The sequence below is a fragment of the Vipera berus genome (genome assembly GCF_964194415.1).
Source record: "Vipera berus genome assembly, chromosome: Z".
NCBI classification, from domain to species: domain Eukaryota; kingdom Metazoa; phylum Chordata; class Lepidosauria; order Squamata; family Viperidae; genus Vipera; species Vipera berus.
Genome location: NC_138205.1, coordinates 52,865,262 through 52,879,513, shown reverse-complemented (window position 1 = coordinate 52,879,513; position 14,252 = coordinate 52,865,262). Strand labels below are relative to the sequence as shown.

The 14,252-nt window shown below is 43.4% G+C and overlaps 1 protein-coding gene across 6 annotated transcripts in view; it reads right to left on the bottom strand.

The window, feature by feature from the left end:
• Positions 1-13,138, bottom strand: part of PCGF2 (polycomb group ring finger 2) — an 80,733-nt gene extending 67,595 nt beyond the window's left edge. For 2 of the 6 annotated variants that reach the window (XM_081346482.1, XM_081346484.1), the window contains exons 1-2: positions 12,908-13,138; positions 9,123-9,315 (exon numbers count right to left, since the gene is read on the bottom strand). The gene's annotated coding sequence lies outside the window, so the exon portion shown is untranslated. Of the gene's footprint in view, positions 1-9,122 lie in introns of all 6 variants that reach the window. The other 4 variants (XM_081346481.1, XM_081346480.1, XM_081346479.1 and 1 more) reach the window with 4 other exon arrangements.
• Positions 13,139-14,252: the final 1,114 nt, after the last annotated feature.

The window sequence follows — 14,252 nt, the reverse complement described above, 5'->3', positions numbered from 1 at the left end:
ATGAGCTTTTTCCATAGCAAATTCATTCTTCTCTAACATTTACTCCCCCAAAACACATGGTTGTTCACAATAAAAATAAATCATGCATAAAATAAAAAACTAACAACTTTTTCATGTGATAGAAGTACAACCACTCCCCTCATTACATATATTACTCTATACTCATTACTCAGCTGTGCATTTCTTTGAATTTATTACTAATGGCTCTAAGCAAAAATATTTCAAAATTATGTTTTAAAAGAAAAAGTACTATAAACAGAATTTATTCCATATTATGCCACTGAAGTACAAGTCATCTGCTCATATCTGAGACTAAAAAATCTCAGAGGATATCAGATTTCTCCCATGTTTTAAGGATTAGCATAGCTCTGCAAGTTTAATTGTTGCAATCAAATTGTTTACAAATCAAAATTAAGCAGCAAGACCAAAGACAAATCAACATCTAAGTACCTTGATCTTCTCTTCTTGTGCCTCACTTGGGGAAAAGTAGCAGAAAACAGGAAAAATTTACAGTTCAGAGGGAAATCATTGGGGCTTATATTTTACCAATAAAAGCCATAGCAATAAATTATAGATAAAAAAATTGTTGTATCTTTAAATTGGATTTTCTACAACATTGATTTGTTTTAAAAATGATGTTGTAGTAACATGTGTATATACTTCAGTCATTACTCTGTACTCTGTATTCTGTACTCTAGAAATGTTCTATGTTTACAAACTGCATGATTATTTCAAGGGGAAACTTCTATGTGAGACAGGTCAAACCCACGATGTCACTGTTTTGCCATTGCTGGCAATGGGGTGGGCGTGGCTTCTGGATGATGCATCCGGCCCACAGGCCGGCAGTTTGACACCCCTGTTCTACTGTTGTACTCAACCATATGGGTTGAGTATGTATTGTATATGCCGTCACAGCTGAGAGCGATAGATTCTTTTTCTTTCTTTCTTTTCTTTCTTTCATAAATGCATTGCCTTTCTGGGGAAAAAAGTACAATATGTTAAATATGCATCTTCAATTGTGGGAGAAATTTGGCAATTTCCCCTAGGAATGTATGTATCAGTTTTGGGTTAGTTACTTATACTTTTCTTCCTGAATAAAATGGGAGGGACAGAGAAATTGATAACTTATTACTACCTTTGCATAACATTTAATCATCAAAAATTCTGAGTCAGGAAATAGTTGAAATGAGTCCTCTTTAACCCCAACCTTATCTTCTTCTTTATTGTTATATTAGCCACAGTAGCTTTAGTAAAGAAGTGCTGAATATTATTTAATACATATAGTATCAACAGTACTCATGCTATCACTTAGAAGTTTCAAATAATACTAATAATGCCAATTTAGAAAATAATGCATTAGCAGAAATATGAGGAGTTTTCCGCCAGTCCCCGTGACAATTGGTTACAATAGCATAGAGTACCTCTTTTCAATTTAAACTTCAGCAGGAACGATCTGAGGAATTTTGGAGATGTGGGTAAAAAAATGGATATGAGAGAAGAAGCTAACCCAAGAAAATCCTCCAACTCTCAGAATCAAAGGCTAAATAGAGTTCTATTTATTATTGCCAGGGAAAGTATAAATTATCTTGCTATCATAGACAGGAGAATATTCTAAAGACATTAAACCAAACTGCAATCTTAAAGGAACCAGTTCACAACATTTTAGCAACTGGGGGTCTTGAGTCAATAACCTTCTGCCTTCTTTCCCAGAGATTTATGATAAAGCAGAGATTTAAGATTAGTTCCCTGCCCTCAGAACAATGGTTCAAATTTGAAGGGGTCTCAATTTTCCTTATCCACGGGAAGTGGAAATTCATTGATCTATGGATGTACACAGAAGGGCTGAGTCTGCAAGTCATGTTGAAATACAAGATAGACAATCAGTACTATTCATAGCAAAGGATGATACAAGAATTATATGTATAATAAGCAATCCATGATTCTTTGGGTTAGGGTTTGATCAGATTTGATCAGGTGTGGATGAAAAAATGATTTTAAAAAATGTATAATTTTTATTGAATCTAAAAATGGAAGACAAACAAGTGAAAGAAACAATGATTATATGGGCAAAACCTTTGGATATAATATAGTATTAGAGAAATAGCAAAGTCTTTGGGGGGGAAATTATAAGCTGACAATGACTACTTTGCATAAAGAAAACTTATATAAAATGTTCTATAGATGGCATTTTCCACCTTTTAAAAAGATTAGCAAAAATGTTTTAAAATATGTCTAGTAAAAGTTGGAAGAGGGACGTGGTGGCTCAGTGGGTTAGGACGCTGAGCTTGTCGATCAGAAGGTCGGCAGTTTGGCGGGTCGAATCCCGAGTGCCGCGTAACAGAGTGAGCGCCTGTTACTCGTCCCAGCTTCTGCCAACCTAGCAGTTCGAAAGCACGTAAAAATGCAAGTAGAAAAATAGGGACCACTACGGTGGGAAGGTAACAGCGTTCCGTGCGCCTTTGGCGTTTAGTCATGCCGGCCACATGACCACGGAGACGTCCTCGGACAAGCGCTGGCTCTTCGGCTTTGAAACGGAGATGAGCACCGGCCCCTAGAGTCGGAAACGACTAGCATGCATGTGCGGGGGAACCTTTACCTTTACCTAAAAGTTGGAAATATAATCAAAATCCCAGTACATACTATCACTTGTGGTGGACAGGTGTCAAAGCAAACAAATTTTGGACAAAAATACATACTTGGTTAGAAAAGATATTAAGGAAACATGCAGATTTTAAACCTGAATGTCTTTATTAGGCATAATGCCAGAAAAAATTGATAAACAAAATGTATATTTAATATTACATGTACTAACAGCAGTAAGGATTGTATTTGCACAGCACAGGAAAAGTGAGATAACACCATCAGAGGAAGCAATAATTAAAAAAAATACTATATTGTGCAAACATGGATCGACTCACATTGAGAATTAAAGAAGAAGAAGATACAGAATTCTTTCAAACATGGAACCCATTTTATCAATGGTTGGAAAAATAAGGTAGAGAATAAGAACTTAACGTTTATGATTAAGCAAAAAATAACCCAGACAACACATTGTTCATTAAGCACAAATGAATTGTAATGATAGAAAACTAATAAAATACTTTTTTAAAAAAATACAAGATAGACAATCAGTACTGTTCTTAGCAAACAATGATACAAGAATTATATGTACAATAAACAAACTATGATTCTTTGGGTCATCAGTTCAGAAACACTTCCTTACCAGATTCCTCAATGATTTCGACAATTGCAATGTTTCTACTACACCTGAAAAATTCTTCAAAATCCAGGGAGATATATCTGCTTTAATGCTTTATAACATTTTGTACTATGTCATAAAACACTTTGTAATAATTTTTATGTCATAAAATGTTTTGATAAAATTTGTCAAATTTCAATTCCATGGGAGATATGGGCACTGGATTTTGAACACATTCTGTAAGTTAACCTATTTGAGGTATCTTGGTTCAAAACTTGTTGGCCTATAAGGCAATATTTCAGCCAGCTAAAGATTACAAACGTGAGTTTTAGCAGTATATAGATAAGACAGTGATACTTGGAGGCAGAGATTTATGTCCTGCATCCCAGTGCTCATTTATCTGCATATTTTTAGCCAGCATATTGCAAACCTAATCCAGATTGTTAGTGGATGGTTCAGTCTGCTAAATATGTTTGTATTTTAACAAGGCCTCATAAACCTTTTAAAAAATCCTCAAAACTGCAATACATGAAATGATTTAAAGTAAAGTTTTCATCAGTTGCTGGGAGTTGTAGCTCTAATGAAAATTGCTATAAAGAACCTTCCTTTATCAACCAAGGAATAACATACAGAAAAAATATGCAGGAAAAAATGAAAGTTTTGACCAAGTAAAGGATAGAGGAACAGTATAGTTGGATTAAAATAGGAAGGTGTTTCATGAAAACTTTGCTGGATCACTTTCCCCTCCCATAAATGCATAAATTAGAAATTAAAGATTTCCTACGTCCTCAGCCTGCCAATTTTATATAGTTTTCAAATATATTTCAACCAACCCAGGCTCAACTTTAAGGCCACAGTTAAAACAACTTTCCCCTCTAGACATAGCAATGACCTGTAAGGAGACCATATCCCCTAAGTTCTTTCTTGCAAGAAAGTCTCAATCAGCGGTCCCATTGATTTCCCTTTACTGTTTACTTCTAAATAAACATGCCTAAAAATATCCTGCCTCTAAACCTGGGTGGACAAATAGTTTGCCTAATAAAGAGGACTGAAAAGAACTTGGGATTGTGACCATCACCTTTAGCATTTGTCAGTCACAAAATTGTCTTTAAAGAACAGAATCACAGCTATAGACTGACCTCCCAACCAGGCAAAGAAAGCCAGGAAACACTTCTTCCTTCCTAGTAGATCCCTAATTAGGCAGGAAAAAAAACCAGGACCAGGGGTCTGAGCACAATACACAAAATACTCATGGGGAAATTTAATGCAAGTCTACTCAGAGTCAAGTGGCCCTCTGATCTAAAAGCAGTCTCCAAAGAGGCATGGGTAGAAAGGCAGTCTGAAACCACAGAAAAGAACAGCTCTCTTTCTGTATCTTTTAAGCACAGTTTGAAAATATGCTTTAAGGATGAAATATTTTAGACTTTGCCAGATGATGAAATGAATATAGGTACTGTACTGCAATCATTCCCACATTGAATCACTGATTCGCCACCGCCACCACGTGCAGGGAAACAAAAGTTGGGTGTGTGTGGGGAAAGGTCAATCAATTCCAACTTCTCTCACACAAAAAAAGATCTCGCAAAGTTGGAATTGATAGACCTTCACCCCCCACCCTCCCTGAGCCTCCAATGCTCCACCTGCCATTTTGTTCAACCTGACCACCCCCACCTCGGCACTCTTCCTGCTGTCGCCCAGCGCAGCCGCCTTAGGGCTGCAGGGGCTGGCCTGGCATTCAAAGGGCACGTGCACCATCCGCCCGCTTCACCACCACCCTTCCCTGAGCCTCCAGTGGTCCACTTGCCACCTCGGCACCCTTCCTGCCACAGTCCAGCATGGCTGTCCCGGGGCTGCACTTGGAGCCTCCAGGATCCTTGTGCACCCTTTTTGCACCATTGTTTTTGGTGCAGCATCTGTGTGCACATTTGCCTTGCTTTTTTTGGCAGCATTTGGGGGGGATGGTCTATCCCCATTCGCAGCGTGGCTGCCTCTCAGGAGGGCAGCGTCAGCTGTCAATGCAGCGGTGGGAAGATGGAAGGCAATCCCACCCACCAGATCAGCCTGGCAGGGGTGGAGTGGGAAACTGAGCGGTGCGAAAAGCAGCGCTTGGAGCCTCCAGAAGCTGCAGGGATCCAGGTGTTCCCTTTGCAGTCATCCTCCTACAACATGTAGCCTCTCCCTGTTAGCAATCCAGTTCACCCAGGGTCAGATTGGCTGTCATGGTTGAGCTGGAGGACGGGGATGGGTCACATCCCCCACAATGGCCAACTTGACTCCAGGCAAGCCAGATTGCTTTAGCTGTGAGGAGCCTGGCGTAAGGTTTCCTGAAGCTGATGGGAACTGCTGTCTGCCGCAACTGAACAATTTTAGCCGAGCCGCAAAATTTAACTCATAGTGGTGGCACCGGCAACAGGTAAGGCGGGGGAAGGCCTGCCAAAAATACTATGGTGGGATGGAGTGGGCGGGGTTAAGTAGGGCTTACTTTTTGGTACAGGACTTATATTAGCCAAACCTAAAAAAATAAACTAGGTCTTATTTTATGGCTAGGTCATATTTTCGGGGAAACACGATAAGCAGTCATCTACCTTCTACAAACTCAGAAAAAGAAAAAGGCTAGCTTAACATCAGAAATAACAACATGCTGGGCTCAAAACAAAACAAAGGGGAGAATGCTTCAGTTTTCAGGAACTGACTAAGAATAATAAAGGCAGCTTTCTTTGCAAAACAACTACACTAGAAATCATATGGAGATTCAACCTCATTTTTTTGTGGATTAAACCAAATTTGAAGTTTTATATCACATAAGATGTACTCAGGATACAAGAATACCTGTTCTGATATCTTACTACTACTTGTTTAAAGTCACTCTGGGTATTTTTTAACAATTCTCCTTTTCTTTTACTATTTCCTATTTCTTTTCCCCCCAACATGTATGTGTGTGTGCACGTGTTTTCTCTCTCTCTCTCTCTCTCTCTCTCTCTCTCACACACACACACACACACACGTACCATGTTTTCCCCAAAATAAGACCCAGTCTTATATATATTTTTTGGATCCAAAAGAGGCACCAGGTCTTATTTTGGGTGGGAATGTCTTACCTTAGGACCACCGCAACCAGGCCTCCCACACTCTGACACCTGTTGCACCGCTGCTTAACTTCCTCAGCGGCCACTTGCCATTACTTGTGGCCGAACACCACATGGCCCATTGTGCCATTGCCACTGCTCATGACAGGAGGCCGCATGGTGCTTCACTCCATTGCTGCCACTTATAGCAGGAAGCCATGGGGCCACTTCAGGCTATTTCTGCTGCTTGCGCAAGATGCTGCATGGCTCTTTGGACCATTGCCGGCGCTTGCAGCAGGAAGCCGTGCACAATGGCAATGGCCCAACGCGCCATGTGGCATCCTGCCAGAAATGACAGCAATGCCATGAAGCAGCATGTGGCCTCCTGCTACGAGCTGCTGTGAGTGGTGGCACTGGCATGATGAGCCATGAGGCACAATACTTGTCAGAGCATGGGAGGCCTGGCTGCAGCAGTCCTACCAGTAAGGTAAGCGGGTGTGAGGCACTTGGGGCAGCTCCAACCCCCCCACCCCACCCTAGCTTTTTAGGCATGCGTCTCACCCAAAAGTAAGGGTTATTTTTGAGGTAAGGCTTATATTAGGCCCACTCCCCAAAATCAAGCTAGCGCTTACTTTCAGGGAAACATGGTAATACCAAGCTTTCCAGATTAGACTTCCTGGTTTGATGAATAGGTTGTAAGTCACCAAAGGTACATTAAGAGACAATATTTTCAGGTTACCACAGTATTTTTTCTTTATCCCTTACTAACATCCTGAGACTTTTTCCCAATCTAAGTTATCTGAAGACAGATTACGATTACTCTAACAAGCCAGCAAGATCAGTAGGAGGCTGTGGGCGATGTGCATGGTAGTTCAACAATCTGGAGGCCTTGGATTGGGGAACATTTGTATCTACCCAGCCAGCTTCTCAAGAAAATGGGCAACTGAAGCTAACCCAGCATGCAGCTCACTGGTAGCGCTTTACTTTCTTGGGTTGGAGTTATTTTCATTGTTCAGTTTGTTTCTCCCACACCTGCCAAACCCTTATTCTCATCTATAAATTACAAATATAATTGTTCCAGAAACTGCCTCAAAAGGCCTTCTTAAATATGCAGCTAAATACACTGCCATTTACTTGTAAATAAATGCACCTTGGGGTTGTTGTTTTTTTCTTCCATCTACATTGTTTTCTTTTCCCCTAAAGAAAATAAGGAAGATGCTGTTGCTGTTTCCCTGCCTAGTCTTTTTGTTCAGGGATAAATCTTCAGGGGCCAATTTGGAGTAGGGAATGAAGAGATCCCAGTGTGATCATGAAAACAAATGTAACTTGCCCCTGTGGCCTGCAGGTTAAAAGCACCTCCCTTGTCTTTTCCAATCTGAGGCAAACTTTCTTCATCTTAAGTTTTCAAAATGGCTGGAGACAAGAGCCCTCTATCAAGTTATAGAAGGCTACCTGCAGGAAAGGATGGGTTCCAGAAATCCATTCACGCCTTCTGAAGTTACCTACTTCTTTTGTTGTTGGGTTTTAACTGAAACTGAGTAGTTAGGACTTAAGCTGTGGGATGCTCTGAACTGAGGGATGTCAAGATGCTGTGATCACCCAGCTGAATATGTCTGGGGTATCTCTGAGTTATGCTTCCCTTGCTCAAACATGCACATTTGCCAAGTTGGACTAAACAATGTAGATCCTCTTTCACAATCGAATGTGGGATGCAGAGAGTTGTTTTTTTTCCACCTTCCAGGAAAAAAATGTTTTGTTAGAACAGAATTTAGTATAGAAAGTTGTAAATGCCACCGAGAATTTGCAGAGTTCGCATCACTTTCAGCATTTAGAAAGTGAAAAGGACTGCCCCTGTTGAAAGGCAGAGAAGTTCCTTTCCCAGTACAATATTATTGACAAGAAAGAAAAAATGGTGCTGCTTCACAGTCCCCAGTTGTAGGTCATCAGGGTTCACGGCTTCCATTCACTTTTTTTTTTAACAGTGTTAAAAAATATTCAGCCCCGGGCAGAGACGCTTTCGACCCAACCAAGCCCGAGATCTTCATCTTGATCTTGGCTGAAGATGACTCACGGGGGTTTATATCCTGGGCAACCAGTGATAGCGATTCCGAATTTAAATATTTATTTATTTATTTATTTGTTTATTTATTTATTTATTTATTTTATTAATGGGATTTATATCCCGCCCTATCTCCCGAGGGACTCAGGGTGGCTAACAACAACAAAACTTAAAGGTCTCTGTACAGTAAATTAAAAATAAAATTTGAAATAAATTAAAATAAATTAAAGAATAGAGTTAGAATTGTAAATATAATTAAAATCCCTGTCAGTCTAGGTCAGCCAGGTGGAAAAGGAGTGTTTTGAGTATTGCCCTCTGCCCTAAACCACCTGGAAAGCTGCCGGATTGAAAGGCGAAGTGCAGTTCCTCAAAATCAACAAATATACGACCCACTCCCGTGCCGTGGGAGCGAAAGTTTAACAGGGTGGGACGAGGGGGAGGGACCATCCGGGCTGGTTCAGGGCCAAGGGGTCGCTGCAGAAAAGTTGACGCTCTCCAAAACGTTTGGTCTCCTTCCTCTCCGATCGTCATCGGAAAGAGGGAAGCGGCAGCCTAGCCTGTCTGAAGATACCCAGCTGCACTCTGATAGTGTGAATGTTATTCAAAGACCGGGAGAAGCCTCAGGTCGCTGAGCCGCCTTTCCTGGGAATTCCACTTGGTTGGGAAATCGCGGTTATTTCCTCCCGCGGGGAGAAGAGGGTTTGGGAAAGAAGCTGCTGCGATTGGTTTTATTGGGGGGCGGGGGGAAGGGAGGGACAGAGGGAGGAGGTGGGGGAGCGAGAGCGCCGGAGCTACTCACCAGAGTTCCGATTCTTGGAGCTCAGTGGGCGTCTCCTTGTGGGATTGTGTGCCTCACGCCGATGCAGACACACCCGGCGCCGAGAGATGGGAGCCTGACGCCGAAATGTCCCTCTCCAAGAGGCTGGCGGATTCCTCTTTCTCGGGTAGCCGCTCCCCAGGGACTTGCAGCCCAAAGGCGATCAGCGAAAACCCTTTGAGGAGAAACAGCAGCAGTTCTTTCTCCCTGCGTGGGATCCATTGCCTGACCCCCACGAGTACCGCCTTCCTTCCGCAACTCTAGTAAGCTTCCCATGCTGAATAGCGTGATGCCCACCCTCTCCTATTTCTAGAGGTGCCCATCTCCTATTGGCTATTTCTTCCAGCCAACGCATCGGTGGACGGTTGACCCACGGCTGGGATCAGTCCCATCTAGTCTGGCCGCAGAGCTAGCTGTATTGGCTCGAGAAGACTAAATGTTGGAGCGCGTCCAGCTTTGGCCGGTGAAGCGACATCTGCTCTGATTGATCCTCCCGTTCATCACTGTGTGGACGGACCTCTCGATCTTGAAGCCCCTCATTCAGAGCACATCTGACTGCTATCTTTTCCGCAATGTGTGCATTGCGCCATCTGAGAAATCAATCACTCGCGGCAGAGACGCCGCGAGCAGCTACCTAATTTATTCTCCTGGAAGAACTCAATCCGGCCTTCCCGAATCTGGTGCCTTCCAATAGCAACCATGGATTTATGAACGAAGTAGCCCAACACATCTGGAGGATACCAGATTGGAGAAAATTGCTTTAAACAAACAGCCTATTTTTTCCTGGAGGGCGCGCATGGTGAGTGGGCTTGACAGTGTCACTTCCTTAATAAAATGTTCCCCAAACCCTAAACACTTGTTCACTTCCCTGACCTATCGATCTCCATATTGTAAGTGTCGGTCTAGAGCTGCGAGACCAATTCTACGGCCCTGCTTGCTTTCTGGACGTGATGGGAGGGATAGTTCAAGTACCTGTAGTGCCTCGTTCGGGAAGATCTCGTTTGACAGAGATTTTTCCTCTCACCCCAGAACTGAGTATAAGTAAGATTTACATAACTTTTCTCCAGATCTAGAACTACCTCTTTCTCCATCTCCCCCAAACCACTATACAAGGCAAACACCACTTAAAGGGTTGGGGGGGGAGGGTAGCTGAGTCCATTCATGTTCACAGATTGACCTTGTTGTGGAAGGGACAGAGGGAACAGAGCAGGATAAGAGGCACCCTCCAAAACAAACAAATGAATACATAATCTATCAATTTGGAGCATTGGCTCCAACTACTTTTCTCCCTCAGCTTTCATTCAAGGAGGTTCAGTGGTGGAATTCAATCAAGATATGAGGAAAGTCCCAAGAAACATATACTTTACCTTAAAGCAATAAGAGCTGCAACAAAACTGGGATGGGACTATTAAACAAACCTGTTCTTCAAAGCTGAAAAGAAGATAAACTTGAGAAAATATTGGAGGAACGGTAACAAAGACACACAAGAACATAGGTTCATCTTCATTTAAGCACAAAATTTTGGAGTCTGATTTATTTGTGGCAGCAGGAATTTCAGATGTTTTTTTAATTTTTGGAGAAACAGTTCTTTCTGCAGAGAAGGATTTCTAAAAAGACTTTCTAGAAAATTCTTCCTTCAAAATTTAAGGCAAAAGAATGGAGAACTAGCCAAAATGTTTTCCCTCAAAAGTTAAAAGGGAGCCGATTTGTTCTTTCCAAGCACCCCAGACTCAAGGACATTCACTCCAAGTCCTTTCCTCCAAGGTAAGGCAAATAACTGAATGATGGGTGTTGCGGGCAGGTACGTAATTCCTTGTTTAATTCTAAACTTAAAAATACCCCCTGACATTTCAAAGAAAATGTAAAAGATGGTTACCATTATTCTACCCATAGATAAAAAATATGGGCACCTACGCATCCTTTCAATGCAAGAAATACGGTTTCTTTCTTGGATACTAGAAAACAAGATCTATTTCTACTCCTTAAGTTAACTTGTTGCAACAAACAAAATATCTGTTTTCCATATTAAAGCAGAAATTATCACTTTAGCAAAAAAAGAAAATAAAAAGCATCCCAATCCAAGACAGGAAAATGACGTTTGTGAGGAAGAATGGACAACTAACGTCCAGGAAGGTTAATTATTTCTGTTCCCACCTCCGTTAATGTTCTGTTTCTCCACCCGGAATTTCCCTGTGGTGGGGGATTTATCAAGACTCACACCCATTTCTGGCCTTGAGAGCGAGCGCGGCCACAGTCCAAACAACGTCTGGGAGAGAACGGGGGGGGGGAGGGACCGCAGCGCACAGAGACCGGACCCACATTAAATAGTCGGTGCCCTTGAAATATTCCCACTAGCCCCTCCCCACTTAAGCCAGGTCTGATTCATTCCTTCCAGCCGGCCTTCCAGGCAGGGACGCGGCGGGGCTTCTCTCCCCGAGTCCCTACTTTCCATCCTTCCGGTACCTTCAGCCGGCAAACCTCGCGACAGTAAAGGCCAACCCTTACTCTGCTTTCTCACGCTTCTTTCACGCCTCTTCCCCATAAAATCCCCAGGAAGTTTCCTTCATCCCCACCACCACCCACGAAAAGCGTGTTCTCACGTGATTTAGGAATGCCAGACACACCCCTTTCTCGCTCCAGTCTAGGTTTTCAGGATCAGACTTTTTAACCCGCTGAGGCCCGAGGTGAAAGAAAGACAAGGCAGGCAGGCATATCACAAAATCTTTCAGCTTCAATGCAAAGCGAAATATTACATTCTTCCTTCTCCCTCCCTTCCCCATTTTTTTCGACGTAATGCGCAATATTGTGACTGTAGCCCCGCTCCCGTTTATCAAATCCAACGCACCCTGGCAATTCCAAACGCTGTGGACTACACGCTTCCCCAGCTATAGAAGTGGCTTTAGGACTATGGATATTGTAGTCCGAGTGGTCTGGAAGACACGAGTTTTGGAAACCCGTCTTTTTAAAAAAGAGTTGACTGCATTTCCCTTTATTTCTCCTTCTCGCAAATACAAGCGCGCGCGCGCGCGCACACACACACAGAGACGTCACTCGGGCCTAGGACAAACTACGCGCATACTTGCTCACCAAGCGTACGACATTTGGATCTCGCAAGTTGCCCATCTCTTCTTGCGGGAGAGGAGAGATCCCCGGCCGAGCCTTTGATTCCAGCTTGCCGGCTGCAGGCTGCTGCCTGTCAAGGCTTAGTCTCAGTCCAATGGGCTTTCTAGCCCCCACTGCACATTCCGTTCTGTAGCAAGCGGGCTCAGTTCCCGCTGTTCCAGCTGTTGGAGAAAAGGCCTATCGAGTTCAAAGGCCCTGAAAGCCCCGGCTGCTGCCGAAAGGCACCAGCGGAAGGGAACCGGAGCTGCCGCCCTGCGCCCTAGCTGCAAAGCCGGGCGGGGGAGGGCGGCGAGGGGATGGGGCTCCTTTGATTCCAAGATCAGGAAATCCGAAGAGGCTACTTTGGAAAATCATCCGCAGCATCTCTCTCCGCATGAATAACCCTCCCCCCCCCCGCGCCCGCTGACAACCACCACAACAAAGAAAGCCGAGAAGGGCTAACAAATTTCGAGAGAGAGATCGGCCATTTTGAAAGGAATACCGAGAAGTGAGGAGAGGGAAAGGAAGAAAACGGCGAACAGGAGCGACGGAGTGACAAAGAGAGAGAAGAAGGGGGGAAGAGGAAGGGCACCGCCCGGGGCCAGCGAAAGCTCTCCCGGGTGAAAGGAGGGTTGGTTTGGGAGCGGAAAGTGTTCAAGCCCTACCTGATCCCGGATCCTTTCTAGGGGCGCGCACCGAAGCAGCAAAATGTGGGACGGAAGAAAGGAGAGAGAGTGGGGGAAAAAGGACACCCCTCGTCTCGTTTATACTGCTCAAGCACCAATTTAAATATATACATATGTATATAACAGACTCCAAGCCGACCTTCTCGGAGCAGCCGCCCCTCCTCCTGCGGCTGAACTACGAGAGGGAAGGCAGGGAAATCAACAAAAGGACCCTCCCCCCGTCTTCTGGACAGTAAACCCCGCCCCTTTGGGGACCACGTGATTCCATTCCTTAGGGTGTTTGCCAAAGAGCCAAACCCATTAAAAAAATAATAAAAGCGGCGGCGGCGGCGGCGGCGGCGAACGGCAGAAGAGGAATCAACGGGTCTGTTTCTCCGCCTCCAGACAAAACAAAAAGCAGCTCAACGGTCCAAGCCCCCAAGCTACAGCCAGACTACAAAGGCGTGAAGTTCTTCTGCCCAGCTGAAAAAACCGAACCGGAACGAGTAGCCATAGTTCAGCTGTACCGGGGAAGAAACAAAAGCCCCGGAGTTGGTGCGCCCTTCCCCTCTCTTCTCGTCCCTCCCCCCCAGTCAAACCCTCGCGTCGGCTGAAAGAAAGACTCAGGTTAATTTAGCGACAATTTATGTTCCAGCTCTGTTGAATTCCAGGACTCTTACTTGAAATCTGAAGAATTGCTGCGTGAATAAAACATGCAAAAAAAATTATAATATAACATTTCGCAACAATTTCGCTCTCCGGGTCGAAGCACTTACGAAAACTGACGCGATACGAATATGAGAAAAATATGCGAGGGAGGGAAAACTATCTGGTTAAAAATAGTAATTTACTCTATTATTTTCCCATGTGTTTGTATTCTTGGACTCGGGCACGTTTAGACAACATACTCTTTTTTACTTATAGTATTTTTCTAAAAACTTAAATCCACATGATCCAATTTTTATACTTTTGGCGACTTAAGAGCTGTGATTATGTGAGAAATAACGAAAAGAAAAGAAAATACAAAATAGAAACAGTGTGGGGGATGTTGCGGATTATCTTTCTTGATAGTGAGAAATCATCCAGCTGGGACAGCAGGATACTAGTCCAGATGAGTGTTGTAAACAAACGAGTTTGAAAGGTAAACTAATGCCTCTCGGAGGATATTGAAAGTAGTTTGCTTTTCAATCCGCAGTACAGGATTTCCGATTGTGGAAGTCTCCTGGATGACTCACAAATAATATTTTTTGGAAGTTACGATAAATGTTTTAAGAGCAGAGTTAAATTTAAAATATGTTTTTTTATTTTGTTTTAATGGGCTTCCTAAGGTCAGCTCTTTCAAGGA